Below are 17,518 nucleotides of genomic sequence, written 5' to 3'. Positions count from 1 at the left end.
GCCTCTCATTTGTTCTCCTGCACACGTTCCTGTTTTTCCCATGGTCTTTAAACGGCATGCTGTTGCACAATGTTGAAGCGGTGGTTCTACAGTATCTGTCTGTTGCCTTTGAAAAGGGATCCTGCTGTGTGACTTTTACTGCCTCTGGTGTAAAAGTCGGTTTTTATATTTGCTGGATTTGATTTGAGGACTCCAATGTAACTTTAATTGAGTTTGCCGTTGAGTAGTTTAGTGAAATTGCCGTGAATCCAACGGGGACTGAATGGAAACTATGACCCTACTGTCTTGGCTCTACATCTCTCCATGTGAAACGAAACTCTATCATGCAATGTATCTCATTTCACTGCAGCCCAATAAGGTGTCTGGGTGTCTGTTTTGACTGATGTCATAACAGGTGTCTGTTTTGACTGATGTTTTCAATAGACCGGACCAACGACGATTACAGTCTTGTTCTGCTTCAACGGCTGTATTGTATTCAGAGGGAAGAAATGTGTTTTAGTGATGGCCTAAGAGGATGTAGAGTACTGTTGCATTCATGCATCTCAACCATTACATAGGCCTACACCTGTTATTAATGCGTCACATTGCCTTGACCTCTTAGCTATGGATCTGTGGGACGGTACCTTGATTAGTAGTGTTACTGAAAGCGCTCCTGTCGACGCTATCTCAGAACTGCATTAACAGAGCTGGGCTGTGGAGAGGAAGTGGCTGAATGACTTGGCAGGCTAAGGTGACTGCAGGAGACCTGATCTGGGAAAACATGCCTGCTGTCTGTCTGCACTGTGACTGTTCTTTACTGGAGGAAGAGGGAGTTGGGTCATTCAGTCAGTCAGTCAGTGCGTGGTTCTGATGGCTGATGTTACTGGTGTTGCCAGACCTGGTGGAAGAATCAGAGGAAGCTCTTAGGGGAGAGGCCACAGGTTGGCTGTTAGGGTCGGAACATTGGCCTAGTGTTGAAAGAGGGAGGGAGAGGGGGGATAGAGAGAGAGAGACTAAATCACACAAAAACAACACTAGACACTATGGAACACAAAGCTTTTACTATCTCGTCCTGGAATATACAAGGTCTGAGGTCATCTGCCTTTGGCATAAATAGCTGGAACCCAAACTTTTTTAAGAAATTGGAATACAGACATTGTCATCCTACAAGAAACATGGTATAAAGGAGACAACCCCACTTGTTGCCCTCTCGGTTACAGAGAGCTGGTCGTCCCATCCACCAAACTACCAGGTGAAACAGGGAGGAGACTCAGGGGGTATGCTAATTTGATATAGAGCAGACCTAACCCACTCGATTAAATTAGTCAAGATAGGAACATTTTACATCTGGCTAGAAATTAATAAGGAAATGATCACAACAGAAAAGAATCCTCCTGTGTGCTACCTATATCCCTCCACTAGAATCCCCATACTTTACCAATGACAGCTTCTCCATCCTAGAGGGGAGATCAACAATTTCCAGGCCCAGGAACATGTACTAGTCTGTGGCGACCTAAATGCCAGAACTGGACAAGAACCTGACACCCTCAGCACACAGGGGGACAAACACCTACCTGGAGGTGACAGCATTTCCTCCCTCATATGCCCTCCTAGACACAACTGCGACAACATAACCAACAAATGGTCACAACTCCTGCAGCTCTGTCGGTAGGCTTTGAGGGGACTACTGCGGTGGGTACACCTATAGCTCATCTCTTGGCAGTCGTACTGTAGACTACTTTATCACTGACCTCAACCCAGAGTTCACAGTCAGTCCACTGACACCCCTATCAAATCCCAGCAAAATCACACTCTACTTGAACAGGCTACAATGCTCAATCATGAGGCATGAAAGCCAAAGGATTTGAATAATATTAAGAAATGCTATAGGTGGAAGTAAAGTAGTGTGGAAATCTACCAAAAAACAATTAGGCAAAATAAAATGCAATCACTTCTAGACAATTTCCTGGACAAAATGTTTTACTGTAATAGTGAAGGTGTAAACTTAGCAGTAGAAAACCTAAACAGTATATTTCACCTCTCCCTATTAAATCTATAAATGTCAAGCAGACAACCTAAGAAAATTAACAACAATGACAAATGGTTTGATGAAGAATGCAAAAAACCTAAGAAAGAAATTGAGAAACCTATCCAACCAAAAACATAGAGACCCAGAAAACCTGAGCCTACGCCTCCACTATGGTGAATCCCTAAAATAATACAGAAATACACTACGGAAAAATAAGGAACAGCACGTCAGAAACCTGATCAAATACAAATCTTAGAATCAACTATTAAAGACTACCAGAACCCACTGGATTCTCCAATTACCTTGAATGAGCTACAGGACAAAATAAAAACCCTCCAACCCAAAAAGGCCTGTGGTGTTGATGGTATCCTCAGTGAAATGATCAAATATATAGACAACAAATTCCAATTGGCTATACTAAAACTCTTTATCAGCATTCTTAGCTCTGGCATCTTCCCCAATATTTGGAACCAAGGACTGATCACCCCAATCTTTAAAAGTGGAGACAAATTTGACCCCAATAACTGCCATGGGATATGCGTCAACAGAAACCTTGGGAAAGTCCTCTGCATTATCATTAACAGCAGACTCGTACATTTCCTCAGTGAAAACAATGTACTGAGCAAATGTCAAATTGGCTTTTTACCAAATTATCGTACGACAGACCACGTCTTCACCCTGCACACCCTAATTGACAAACAAACAAACCAAAACAAAGGCAAAGTCTTCTCATGCTTTGTTGATTTCAAAAAAGCCTTCGACTCAATTAGGCATGAGGGCCAGCTATACAAATGGATGGAAAGTGGTGTTGGGGGAAAAACATACAACATTATAAAATCTGTGTACACAAACAACAAGTGTGCAGTTAAAATAGGCAAAAAACACACACATTTCTTCCTACAGGGCCTTGGGGTGAGACAGGGAGGCAGCTTAAGTCCCACCCTCTTCAACATATACATCAACCAATTGGCGAGGGCACTAGAAAAGTCTGCAGCTCCTGGCCTCACCCTACTAGAATCTGAAGTCAAATGTCTACTGTTTGCTGATGATCTGGGGCTTCTGTCACCAACCAAGGAGGGCCTGTAACAGCACCTATATCTTATGCACAGATTCTGTCACACCTGGGCCCTGACAGTAAATCTCAGTAAGACCAAAATAATGGTGTTCCAAAAAGGTCCAGTCGCCAGGACCACAAATACAAATTCCATCTAGACACCATTGCCCTAGAGCACACAAAGAACTATACATACCTTTGCCTAAACATCAGCGCCACAGGTAACTTCCACAAAGCTGTGAACGATCTGAGAGACAAGACAGGAAGGGGGGTCTATGCCATCAAAAGGAACATAAAATTTGAAATACCAATTAGGATCTGGCAAAAAAATACTTGAATCAGTTATAGAACCCATTGCCCTTCATGGTTGTGAGGTCTGGGGTCCGCACACCAACCAAGAATTTGCAAAATGGGACAAACACAAAATTGAGACTGCATGCAGAATTCTGCAAAGATATCATCTGTGTACAGTGTAGAACACCAAATAATGCATGCAGAGCAGAATTAGGCCGATACCCACTAATTATCAAAATCCAGAAAAGAGCCATTCAATTCTACAACCACCTAAAAGGAAGCGATTCCCAAACCTTCCATAACAAAGCTATCACCTACAGAGAGATGAACCTGGAGAAGAGTCCCCTAAGCAAGCTGGTCCTGGGGCTCTGTTCACAAACACAAACACACCCCACAGAGCTACAGGACAGCAACAGAATTAGACCCAACCAAATCATGAGAAAACAAAAAGATAATTACTTGACTCATTGAAAATAATTAACAAAAAAACTGAGCATACTTGAATGATATTTGGCCCTAAACAGAGAGTATACAGTGGCAGAATACCTGACCACTGTGACTGACCCAAACTTAAGGAAAGCTTTGACTATGTACAGACTCAGTAAGCATAGCCTTGCTATTGAGAAAGGCCGCCGTAGGCAGACCTGGCTCTCAAAAGAAGACAGGCTATGTGCACACTGCCCTCAAAATGAGGTGGAAACTGAGCTGCACTTCCTAACCTCCTGTCCAATGTATGGCCATGTTAGATATTGTGACCTGATTTTGATAAACTCCCATATCTACTGGGTGAAATACCACAGTGTGCCACTGTGTGTGTGTGTGTGTGTGTGTGTGTGTGTGTGTGTGTGTGTGTGTGTGTGTGTGTGTGTGTGTGTGTGTGTGTGTGTGTGTGTGTGTGTGTGTGTGTGTGTGTGTGTGTCGCATGTGTACTGTCCATTGTGACGGATGGAGTGTGAGTGGTATTGGTGTCTAGTATCAGCTTTCTAGTATTAATACATGCTACGGCGTGACATTTCACATGAACTGTTTGCATCTGCTGTGGATTATGCCATATCCTTGCTAGTAAGAGCTAAAAACACTGTGTGGGAGAGGCATTCAGATAGTCAGTTAGTGGAGCTGTTGTCTCAGATTTTCCCTGACATTCCGTGTGGCACATCTTCAATTTCTTAACTCCCGTGCTGTCGATTACTGTCAACATGGACTATTTTCACATGCCAACAAAGTCTACAAAAGATAATGACACCGTATGTATTTGTACAGAAACACCAAGGACATTCTTTTCAAGCGGCCACCTCTGAAGGGGAAGTCCAAACCCCTGTCATGTGAGGTTTTGGAGGAGAGGATCATAGCGAAGAGTCCAGTGAAGGAGGCAGTGAGGTGGGACTGTGGTACTGACTGTGATCACGGTCGCACAACATTAGATTATGTGTTGGGATATAATCTGTGGGTGGGCGTTGTCAAACACACAAGCAGCAATTATCCTGCAAACATTTGATATCTTAATCACTGTTTCATAAAACAGGGAATCAAAACATGACAGTTGAAATAGTTATCTTGCACATATCCATTTTAGAAACGACCTTCTTTTCATCTACCACTGAGCCCTCGCTGGCAAAGCCTCTGTGAGAATCTCCACCTGACTCCATCTTCCTGATTGCTCCAGATTATGTGAGGATTACAGATCGTGAAAAGCAGAGGAGTCAAGCACAGATCAGCAGTTTACACAACCTCAACTTTGCCTTGTCATAACCCGCTCACAATCTAAACTTAAAAACATTACATAACAAAACCATTAACCTTCACAACGCAGTCCTTGATTGGGGACTACTTGAAATGTGGTTGAGTTCTGGTTCAAGTTGAGTTCCTTCTGGTGAGTCTAAAAACAGGCTGTTGATCATGAGATCATGATGTGGCAAAGTGGGTCTGTCGTCACGGTGACGAAGAAGTGATGCTGTGGTGCCTCTCAGAACCCCCGCAGGGTTAGGGTGAGAGGGTCATCGTGTTCAGACAGCTGTGTTAATCCTCACTGTTCCAGACTGATCTGTCACAGCCTCCACCCTGAGAGACCTACCACAAGCACACTGAGTCACAATGAGAGAGAGGGAGAGGGAGAGAGAGAGTATTTGGTTTTGTAAACAGCTGAAATCACAGAACAATACAAAGTCATGTTCTGTCCTTTTGTGTCCAGGGAGCAGGAAGTGAAAGGTGTCGGCTCTGCTGGAGCCACATGGCAGACAGGGTACAACAATTATCTTTTAGGGGTCAGAGGTCAAAGGTGACTATTATGTTAAAATGCTGCTAGTAAATGGCTGCGTATGGGGTCACAACCTCACCATGTGGTAACCCTCCCCCTCATGGCTTCAGGGAACTCTATTCCTGACTAAAATGTGTGTCACGCACACACACTGGGCTAACAATCCCAAACATGCAGGAGCTTAGAACAACAGCCTGCTTGGCTGTAGGTGACACCATGTGTGTATGTATGTGTGTTAAGCCTGCAGAGTGGTAGAGATGAGGAAGCTACTAATCCCCTTTCATTTGCTATATATTGCTTATGTATTGACCCAGTGCCATTCAAACCCATGCCAGCTGCATAATTGTCATACCACAGAGATTAAATGATTGTGTCCCAGTCCTCAACCTTTTTAACCCTCTCTGAGGTCATCATCGTCAGGGTAACAGTGGATAACTGGAACAAACTGAAGGCCACACTCCACCCATTTGGTTACAAACCGTTCTTCCCCGGCGCTATTTCTCACTCACGCACATACACAAATACGCACATACACAAATACACACATACACACATACACACATACACACATACACAAATACACACATACACACATACACACATACACAAATACACACATACACAAATACACATAAACTGTTTACAGAGGTGCCTGGATACTGTTTGTTTTTTTGTACTCAAGAGTTAATCTCAGATTGGATTTTGATGCTTTGGAATGTCCATTACTTCTCCAACCGTGCTTATACAGTAGACTTAAACAACGTGTTTAATATACGTATGTGGTATTGTTGAAACTATGGTTCGTGCCTGTCAAATTCAGAGCTTTGGGTTGATCTTGCGACCTCTTGCGTTCGGGGTCGTGTCTGTGTGCCGTATTGCTCTTTGTCTTGTGTCTTTGGTTGTGTTACATTCAGGGTCGTGTTTGTGGGACCGTACTGCTCTATGGTTGTGGTTGTGTTACATTCAGGGTCGTGTTTGTGGGACCGTACTGCTCTATGGTTGTGGTTGTGTTACATTCAGGGTCGTGTTTGTGGGACCGTACTGCTCTATGGTTGTGGTTGTGTTACATTCAGGGTCGTGTTTGTGGGACCGTACTGCTCTATGGTTGTGGTTGTGTTACATTCAGGGTCGTGTTTGTGGGACCGTACTGCTCTATGGTTGTGGTTGTGTTACATTCAGGGTCGTGTTTGTGGGACCGTACTGCTCTATGGTTGTGGTTGTGTTACATTCAGGGTCGTGTTTGTGGGACCGTACTGCTCTATGGTTGTGGTTGTGTTACATTCAGGGTCGTGTTTGTGGGACCGTACTGCTCTATGGTTGTGGTTGTGTTACATTCAGGGTCGTGTTTGTGGGACCGTACTGCTCTATGGTTGTGGTTGATTTACATTCAGGGTCGTGTTTGTGGGACCGTACTGCTCTATGGTTGTGGTTGTGTTACATTCAGGGTCGTGTTTGTGGGACCGTACTGCTCTATGGTTGTGGTTGTGTTACATTCAGGGTCGTGTTTGTGGGACCGTACTGCTCTATGGTTGTGGTTGTGTTACATTCAGGGTCGTGTTTGTGGGACCGTACTGCTCTATGGTTGTGGTTGTGTTACATTCAGGGTCGTGTTTGTGGGACCGTACTGCTCTATGGTTGTGGTTGATTTACATTCAGGGTTGTGTTTGTGGGACCGTACTGCTCTATGGTTGTGGTTGTGTTACATTCAGGGTCGTGTTTGTGGGACCGTACTGCTCTATGGTTGTGGTTGTGTTACATTCAGGGTCGTGTTTGTGGGACCGTACTGCTCTATGGTTGTGGTTGATTTACATTCAGGGTTGTGTTTGTGGGACCGTACTGCTCTATGGTTGTGGTTGTGTTACATTCAGGGTCGTGTTTGTGGGACCGTACTGCTCTATGGTTGTGGTTGTGTTACATTCAGGGTCGTGTTTGTGGGACCGTACTGCTCTATGGTTGTGGTTGTGTTACATTCAGGGTTGTGTTTGTGGGACCGTACTGCTCTATGGTTGTGGTTGTGTTACATTCAGGGTCGTGTTTGTGGGACCGTACTGCTCTATGGTTGTGGTTGTGTTACATTCAGGGTCGTGTTTGTGGGACCGTACTACTCTATGGTTGTGGTTGTGTTACATTCAGGGTCGTGTTTGTGGGACCGTACTGCTCTATGGTTGTGGTTGTGTTACATTCAGGGTTGTGTTTGTGGGACCGTACTGCTCTATGGTTGTGGTTGTGTTACATTCAGGGTCGTGTTTGTGGGACCGTACTGCTCTATGGTTGTGGTTGTGTTACATTCAGGGTCGTGTTTGTGGGACCGTACTGCTCTATGGTTGTGGTTGTGTTACATTCAGGGTCGTGTTTGTGGGACCGTACTGCTCTATGGTTGTGGTTGTGTTACATTCAGGGTCGTGTTTGTGGGACCGTACTGCTCTATGGTTGTGGTTGTGTTGCGTTCAGAGCCTTGTTGCGCTGGCTGCCAGGCTTTGTCACATATGTGCTGTGACTCAGAGCTGTACTCACAACAGAGGCCTTGTGTTTATGAGGTGTAACTCATTAACTCTCTAATGGTGTATTAGCAATCACTTTCTTGTAGAGGCTTTGTGTGTGGTTTTCTGGAAAGCTGGGAAACATGTATGTTAAAGAGACACATATGGAACTGAGTTTATACACAGAACACTCTGTTTCTTCACTGTCAGCTATTTGCAACTTGAGGTATTTCATTAATGTCATGCCAATGTTGTTTAAAAAAACCAAAGTGAGAATGTTGTTGTTTATCAGCTCTCTGAGTGGCTACATTTGTTGCTCTAAATGTGAACCTGGAGTGTGAATGGGTGTCTACAAAAAGAACTAGCCAGAGAAAGAGAGAGGGAGTTTTCTTCAAAGATGAAGAATGAGTACAAGTAGAGGATACTAAGTATAGAAAGCAGGGAGGCAGATCGTTCCTCAACAACCCCCAGACTTCCCCTGGGGTGGGCAGTCCTTAAAAGGACATGGCGAGCAGAAGGATTGGCTGAAAGAGCTGTGGCTTGACACTGGATTGGCCAGTTGGGTTAGAGTGACCTGCAAGGAATGGAGCAGGTTTCCAAATAAGGAAGATAGTTGTTAGATAGTTGCTATGAAAAGCTAACTGACTTTTACTCCTGTTGCACCCTCTACAACCACTGTGATTAATATTATTATCTGACCCTGCTGGTTATCTATGAACATTTGAACATCTTGGCCATGTACTGTTATAATCTCCAGAAGAGGACTGGCCACCCCTCAGAGCCTTGTTCCTCTCTAGGTTTCTTCCTAGGTTCCTGCCTTTCTAGGGAGTTTTTCCTAGCTACTGTGCTGCTACATCTGCATTGTTTACTGTTTGGGGTTTTAGGTTGGGTTTCTGTACAGCTGGGTTTCTGACATCTGCTGATGTAAAAAGTGCTTTATAAATATATTTGATTGATTGATTGATTGGTTGATTGATTGATTGATTGATTGATTGGTTAGAGCTGGCCTTTACAACACAGCAGGGGCATGGAAGAAAGGGATAAGGGTGAGCAGAGAGCGAGTGGTGAAAGAGAGTGGTGAGATAGACAGTGGAGAGAGAGCGAGAGAGTGGTGAGAGAGAGTGGTGAGAGAGAGTGGTGAAACAAACAACAGAAACCTGAAAACACCATCCAACCAGGAACTGAGTGAGTAATGTTTAGTCTGAAGCTACTTTTAAAGCCAAGGAGAAAAATACATTACAATTATATATTTACTTTATAAGGACTTAATGCTAAGTTAAGGCTACCAAACTTGCTAGGACAAAACAGACCTGACTGCAACTTCAATTAGCACTGAGGTGTGAAGTGAGAGGTGTCAAAGCCATTGAGTGCAACAATGGCAGGAGAGTTTCACAGCCTACCCCACCCAAATGCAGAGGCCTTTAAAGTCCCCTCCCTCTGTTCAGAGGTCACTACAATACAGTTTCCTCTGGATGTAAAAAAATTAGAAGGCACCAAAAGAGTACAAAAATAAGCTCCTTATGGAAAATCAAGAGACACTTTTAGCTGACTATTAGAAAAATGGGAACATAAGCAACTTAATATTCCACACAGACCATCCCCTGGCATGGTGCAGTGCTATATAAACACACTACCCCTCTGTTAAGGGGGGGGGGGGGGGGGGGGGGGGTGGGTAAGCGATGGGTGGAAACTCCAGGATACTAGAGAATGAGGAACTCAATGTCAACCTGTACAAGTCTGAAACAGTAATTGTACAGGACAACCCCAAACTGTTTCAGCTGGACTTTCACATAATCAAAGAGAAAGCTCAGCAGGATAAGCTCTCACTTGTGAAAGGTACCCCCATCCCGAGCGTGTCAGACCCGACCTCTTCATTATACAACCCCACAGACGAGCAACCCCAAGCGGAAAGTCAACCTCCCACTACTACTCCCTCATTGAAATGAAGGATAAGGCAGGTGGAGTTGGAACTGTAGGTGAACACACTCCAGTCAGCACACAACATAGTCCAGCTCAACATCAACAGGAGAGGATCAGAGTGCTGGAGTAGAAGGTGAGAACAATGAAGTGTGACAGAGAACAACCCATTAGATAGCCGGCCACCCCCGCAGAGAAGCCAGCAGAACAGCCCACCTCACACTGACCAAAGTCTCGACACCACAGCAGAACAGTCTACCCCAGACCCTGACCATAGCCTCGACATCACAGCAGGACAGACAAATGAAGACCCCCAAGCCCAGGGGATCCCACCCCCTCTGAACAGCCCCCCCATCAGCTACCCTGATAGCCCTCCTGACGACCCCCACACACCCACTGAGGACATACACAAGCCACAGATAGTACTTCTTATGGACTCAAACAGGAAATATATACAAGAAAATTAACTTTTTCCCAAACACAGTGTCTAAACTCTGGTGTCCAAACACCCAGCGCGTCCTAAACCTTCTGTCTGAGGACCAACTAAGGTCACCCAGCCACATAACAATACACACAGGCACAAACAAGCTGAGAACACAGCAGGAAAGGGTGGCCACAGCACTCAAGGGAGTGATTGAAAAAGCTTCCTCTACTTTCCCCAACACACAAGTGGTTATCTCCACAAAAATACTGCCACCCTGCTACCATACACAAGGTAAACGCAAGTATTTCCCGTGACTGTGCCTCAAAACCAAAAGTTTACCTGGCCCACCACTCCACCCTGGACTTGACCAGCCTTTATGACCAGGTCCACCTGTACAAGGCAGCAGTGCCCACCTTCGCCCGGACCCTAAAGGACATCGCCCTCAACCACAGCCCCAACACCTCACACAGGAGCAACAGATCAACAGACACCCCGCCCAGTCCAGAGAGACACTCGCCCACCCCGCCCCCCCGGACCTACACAGAGAGGACCTACACAGAGAGGACCTACATCCACACTACAGCACCACTAGCCACATCCACACCACCACCCCAACCAATCAACACCCCCCCCCAAGTCAACCATGCCCACACCCCATTTAGGCTCACTCAGATCTGACCTATGCCCCTCCTGCCCACCCCATGCACCCCATTCCTGCAAAGAGGCCCTCAACATGAATGTCACACATATACGCCCAGGCCGTGAGCAGGCAAACAGGCCCAACCCCCACTCTTACACCAGCCAAAGGCAATGGCATGTACCAGATGCTCAGCAGACTCTGCTCACACAGCAGGCTCTGCTCGCCAAACCACACGACTAACAACATTGGACTCTTTATGGAACACCAAACCTTCACTATCTCATCCTGGAATATCCAAGGCCTGAGGTCACCTGCCTTTGGCCTAAAGAGCAGGCACCTGCTCTTTAGCAGGCACCAGACTTCACCAAAGAAATCAGAAATACAGACATTGTCATCCTACAAGAAACCTGGTATAGAGGAGATGGACCCTCTGGTTGCCCTCTAGGATACAGAGAGCTGGTAGTCCCATCCACCAAACTACCAGGTGTGAAACAGGGAGGAGACTTAGGGGGTATGCTAATTTGCTATAGAGCAGACCTAACTCACTCTATTAAATTAATCAAAACAGGAACATTTTACATTTGGCTAAAAATTCCAAAGGAAATTATCTTAACAGAGAAAAATGTCCTGTGTGCTACCTATATCCTATATCCCTCCACTAGAATCCCCATACTTTAATGAAGACAGCTTCTCCATCCTGGAGGGGGAAATCAATCATTTCCAGGCCCAGGGACATGTACTAGTCTGTGGCAACCTAAATGCCAGAACTGGACAAGAACCTGAAACCCTCAGCACACAGGGGGACAAACACTTACCTGCCCAGCATTCCCTCCCCTATATGCCCCCCTAGGCACAACTACAACAACATAACAACAACTCCTGCAGCTCCGTGGCACACTGAGTATGTACATAGTCAATGGTAGGCTTTGAGGGGACTCCTATGGTAGGTACACCTATAGCTAATCTTTTGGCAGTAGTACTGAAGACTACTTTATCACTGACCTCAACCCAGAGTCTCTCAGCCCACTGACAACCCTATCAGATCACAGCAAAATCACAGTCTACTTGAACAGTGCAGTACTCAATCATGAGGCATCAAAGCCAAAGGGTCTGAATAATATCAAGAAATGCTACAGATGGAAGGAAAGTAGTGTGGAAACCTACCAAAAAACAATTAGGCAACAACAAATTCAATCCCTTTTTAGACAACTTCCTGGACAAAATGTTTCACTGTAATAGTGAAGGTGTAAACTTGTCAGTAGAAAACCTAAACAGTATATTTGACCTCTCAGCTTCCCTATCAAATCTAAAAATATTTAACATAAAATGGAAGAAAATGAACAACAATGACAAATGGTTTGATGAAGAATGCAAACACCTAAGAAAGAAATTGAGAAACCTATCCAACCAAAAACATAGAGACCCAGAAAACCTGAGTCTTCGCCTTCACTATGGTGAATCCCTAAAACAATACAGAAATACACTACGGAAAAAGAAGGAACAGAAATCAGCTCAATGTAACTGCAGAATCCATGACTCTAACCACTTCTGGGAAAATTGGAAAACAATAAACAAACAACAACACAGAGTTATCTATCCAAAACAGAGATGTATGGGTAAACCACTTCTCCAATCTTTTTGGCCCTATAACAAAGAACAAAAACATATACATGATCAAATAACAATCGTAGAATCAACTATTAAGACTACCAGTACCCACTGGATTCTGGTAGTCAAATAATGCATGCAGAGCAAAATTAGGTCGATACACGCTAATTGTCAAAATCCAAAAAAGAGCTGTTCAATTCTACAACCACCTAAAAGGAAGTGATTCCCAAACCTTTCATAACAAAGCCATCACCTACAGAGAGATGAGTTCCCTAAGCAGGCTGAGAAAACAAAAAGATAATTACTTGACACATTGGAAAGGATTAACAAAAAAATAGAGAAAACTAGAATGACCACTGTGACTGACCCAAACTTAAGGGAAGCTTTGACTATGTACAGATTCAGTGAGCATAGCCTTGCTATTGAGAAAGGCCGCCATAGGCAGATCTGGCTCTCAAGAGAAGACAGGCTATGTGCACACTGCCCACAAAATGAGGTGGAAATTGAGCTGCACTTCCTAACCTCCTGCCCAATGTATGACCATATTAGAGACACATATTTCCCTCAGATTACACAGACCCACAAAGAATTTGATAAACTCCCATATCTATTGGGTGAAATACCACAGTGTGCCATCACAGCAGCAAGATTTGTGACCTGTTGCCACAAGAAAAGGGCAACCAGTGAAGAACAAACACCATTGTAAATACAACACACATTTTCCTTAACATTTGTAATGTCTTTATTCTATTGGAACATCTGTGAGTGTAATGTTTACTGTTCATTTGTATTGATTGATGAGAGAGAGAGAGAGAGAGAGAGAGAGAGAGAGAGAGAGAGAGAGAGAGAGAGAGAGAGAGAGAGAGAGAGAGAGAGAGAGAGAGAGAGAGAGAGAGAGAGAGAGAGAGAGAGAGAGAGAGAGAGAGAGAGAGAGAGAGAGAGAGAGAGAGAGAGAGAACGTATGCTTATTAGTTGACAGCATGGAATGGCATTCTAAACACAGAGAAGCTCTAGCAGCTATACTCTTTTGAGAATCACATTGTTTCCGCATGAAGTCAATCAGCCTTTGATTATAGCTGCTGTCCAGATCCCTGCCCTTGTTTGCGTGCGAGGGGGGGGGGGGGGGGTTCTGGTACCCAGATGCGCTCAGATGCACGTCCTGTCACCCAGGAAACGTAAACATAACTTCCTCTTTACAGCGAGCAGAGTGGCATTAATTACAGGGTGTCTGTGATATACTGTAACGTCAGCAAAATGATTGCATACATCCATCGCCGTCACAACGCTATACTACTCACACAGTTGTTGAACCTGTCTTCCATAAGCAGGAGAGTGAGATACATAGAAGCTGACTCGGCCGTGAGCGGTGTGACTCGACACTGGGGAGATGACTGAGCCCTCATGAGAGAGGAACTGAACATTCCCTCGCCCCCATGTTCCCCACCCCCTGACCCCTACCCCACCCCCTCACCCCCGTATCTCTCCTCTGGGACTCATCTCCAGCCACTGAGAGACAACAGCAGAGCAGATGAGATGGAGAACACAGGCCGACCTACAAATAGACATGACACACCAAAACAGAACTGATAAATGCACCAAAAATGTATGTCTGCCTCCCAAAATTGAAGGTCAAAATCTCTGGGGGGAAAAAACTGTTGACATGTTCCTTATCTGGGGGGGGGGGGGGGGGGGGGGGGGGGATTGTTAGTCTGTAATGGATTGTGTGGCCTTTTCAGTGTGATCCACCGTTCTAACTAATCCTAGTTCCTAGATAGACTGCTGTGGCTACGTACCATGGTTGTCAGTCATAGAAAGCACAGACTACTTGGTTGTTATGTGGCTGGCATGTAGCTAATGCTAACTCTGCTCTGTAAACATATGAAAAGCACAGCAGAGACTGTTTCTGTGTGCCACCCATGACAACTATAGTACACAGAACATAATATGGATTCTATTTCCTGCCAGTATAAAGTCACAACAGAGACTTTACAACGGAGATTCCCTTCCTATTGTATCTTATCTGAGGAAGAGAGAAGTTTGATGAATTTCTTCTCTGATTCAGGAACTTAATTTCCCATGAATCAGTGGGAACATTATACATCAGATCTTAGTCCGAAATAACAACACGATAAACATACGTCAGGTACCCGAATGTAATACGATCTGGGAGTCTACCTTGAGCTGTCGCATTCTTTCACAATCTCTCTCTTTCTCTCTCACTTTCAGTCTCTTGTCTCTGACTCAAAAATAGTTGTTGTTGTTCTTGGAGTCCGGTTCTGAAAGGGAAGTTCTCGATCAGTGGCCCATGTTGCCAAGCTTTTATTGTGAAAGAGGTGGTTCTCAGACAGGCTCTGGCTGACTCACGCAGTTAGAGAGAGAGAGAGAGAAAGAGAGAGGGAGGGAGGCTGGCTGAGTCTGTCACTGTCTGGCTGCTGGCTGCTCTATATATGCTGCTCTGCTACCTGGCAGACCGGCACAGAAACAACCACACACACACACACCTCCTGGGGACTACCTGAGGCGCAGACAGACACACTCACCTGGACCGCATCACTGAAGGTACTAACAACCTTTTAAAACAAAAATATGTTTTTTTTTTTTTTTACTCACTTCGGTGGAAGTAATTGTTTATGGAGAGAGAGAGAGAGAGAGAAGGGAGAGAAGGAAGAGGGGAAGCCAGGAGAGGGTGAGCAGCAACGAGCAAGATGCTTTTCATTAACTCTCTGTCATGTTCAGATCATTAGAGAGAGAACAATGAGCACAGCCACTGTTGCTTCGTGCTTACCTCACTGCTTTAATGAAATACAGTGTTGCCATTGTTGTAAAACTTCACGAGCTAAAACAGATCTTCTGGAAAAACCATTCAAACCAAAGGGTTGAATTGAGAGAGGGAATGAGGGAGTGCAGAATAAGGAGAGACACAAATGATAGAGAAGCAGAGCCAGGAATGCTTTTCCTTTCTTTCTGTCTGCTTTGCCAGACGCTCACCCAGTTAATGTTAAAAGCATGTGTTGGAGTATGGATGTGTGGTTTATAGGACACAGAGAGGCAGAGATAGAAACCCATTCATTCACCGAAGGCTCTGGGAAGTGGTTTGTCTGAAGAGTAGGACTGCAGGCAAATGAGTGCTTTACTAAGGGTGGTAGGGTCTGTGAGTTTGCAAGGAGTTGTAGTGTGAGTTGATGTAGGGATGACAGTAGTCCAGTGCCCGTTGCTTTATTGTGGGTTGTGTCCGTGGTGTGTTAGTGGTGAAAGACTAGGTACGCTTATATAGGCCAGTTGTGTGGTGCCACTTTTGGGGTCTGCTGGATTAGTTAGCGCAATAGTGTCCGTCAGGAAGGAACAGTAGTACCAGGTCCTTCACTGGGTTCTCTGGTTTCTACCCCCTCCCTTCCTCTCTCTTTCTCTGGCTCGCCTCCTCTTTCTCCTTCTTCCTCTCCACTCCTGCTGCTAATCCCGCTTGATGGCGATGTCTTTCCCATTCCAATCCCAGGAAGAATGTCTTGAGCCTTCCTGCGATAAAGATAAACACTCTGTCTCACCGGACAGAAAGAGGGAGACAGGGGAGGGAGGGAGGGAGGGAGGGAGAGAGAGAGAGAGAGAGAGAGAGAGAGGGGAGGGATAGAGAGAGAGGGAGACAGGGGGAAAAGAGAGAGAGAGAGAGAGAGTGAGAGAGAGAGAAAGAGAGACGGGAGGGAGAGAGAGAGAGGGGAGGGAGAGAGAGAGGGGAGAGAGAGAGAGGGGAGGGAGAGAGAGACAGGGGAGGGAGAGAGAGAGACAGGGGAGGGAGAGAGAGAGAGGGGAGGGAGAGAGAGACAGGGGAGGGGGAGAGAGCGGGGAGAGAGAGAGATAGAGAGAGACAGGGGAGGGAGAGAGATGGGGAGGGGGAGAGAGAGAGAGAGAGAGAGAGAGAGGCAGGGGAGGGGGAGAGAGCGGGGAGGGAGAGAGACAGGGGAGGGAGAGAGATAGAGAGAGACAGAGGAGGGGGAGAGAGAGAGACAGGGGAGGGGGAGAGAGCGGGGAGGGAGAGAGATAGAGATAGACGGGAGGGAGAGAGAGAGAGAGACAGGGGAGGGAGAAAGAGAGAGAGACAGGGGAGGGAGAGAGATAGAGAGAGACAGGGGAGGGAGAGAGAGAGAGAGACGGGAGGGGGAGAGAGCGGGGAGGGAGAGATAGCGAGAGACAGGGGAGGGAGAAAGAAAGAGAGACAGGGGAGGGAGAAAGAGAGAGAGACAGGGGAGGGAGAGAGAGAGAGAGACAGGGGAGGGGAGAGAGCGGGGAGGGAGAGAGATAGAGAGAGACAGGGGAGGGAGAAAGAGAGAGAGACAGGGGAGGGAGAGAGAGAGAGACAGGGGAGGGGGAGAGAGCGGGGAGGGAGAGAGATAGAGAGAGACAGGGGAGGGAGAGAGATAGAGAGAGACAGGGGAGGGAGAAAGAGAGAGAGACAGGGAAATAAGAGAGATAGAGAGAGACAGGGGAGGGAGAGAGAGAGAGAGACAGGGGAGGGGGAGAGAGCGGGGAGGGAGAGAGATAGAGAGACAGGGGAGGGAGAGAGAGAGAGAGACAGGGGAGGGAGAGAGAGAGAGAGACAGGGGAGGGAGAGAGAGAGAGAGACAGGGGAGGGAGAGAGAGAGAGAGATGGGGGAGGGAGAAAGAGAGAGAGACGGGGGAGGGAGAAAGAGAGAGACAGGGGAGGGAGAAAGAGAGAGAGACAGGGGAGGGAGAGAGAGAGAGAGACAGGGGAGGGAGAGAGAGAGAGACAGGGGAGGGAGAAAGAGAGAGAGACAGGGGAGGGAGAAAGAGAGAGAGGGAGAAAGAGAGAGAGAGAGAGAGACAGGG

General features: G+C 46.0%; 1 protein-coding gene across 15 annotated transcripts in view; it reads left to right on the top strand.

Annotated features, from left to right (window-relative positions):
• Nucleotides 1-17,518, top strand: part of LOC139406685 (palladin-like) — a 135,533-nt gene that overhangs the window by 90,180 nt on the left and 27,835 nt on the right. The gene's annotated exons all lie outside the window — the stretch shown is intronic.

The sequence above is a fragment of the Oncorhynchus clarkii genome, chromosome 4 (genome assembly GCF_045791955.1).
Source record: "Oncorhynchus clarkii lewisi isolate Uvic-CL-2024 chromosome 4, UVic_Ocla_1.0, whole genome shotgun sequence".
NCBI lineage: Eukaryota > Metazoa > Chordata > Actinopteri > Salmoniformes > Salmonidae > Oncorhynchus > Oncorhynchus clarkii.
The sequence above is the reverse complement of the archived record's forward strand: the minus strand, read 5'-3'. Positions and strand labels throughout refer to the sequence as shown.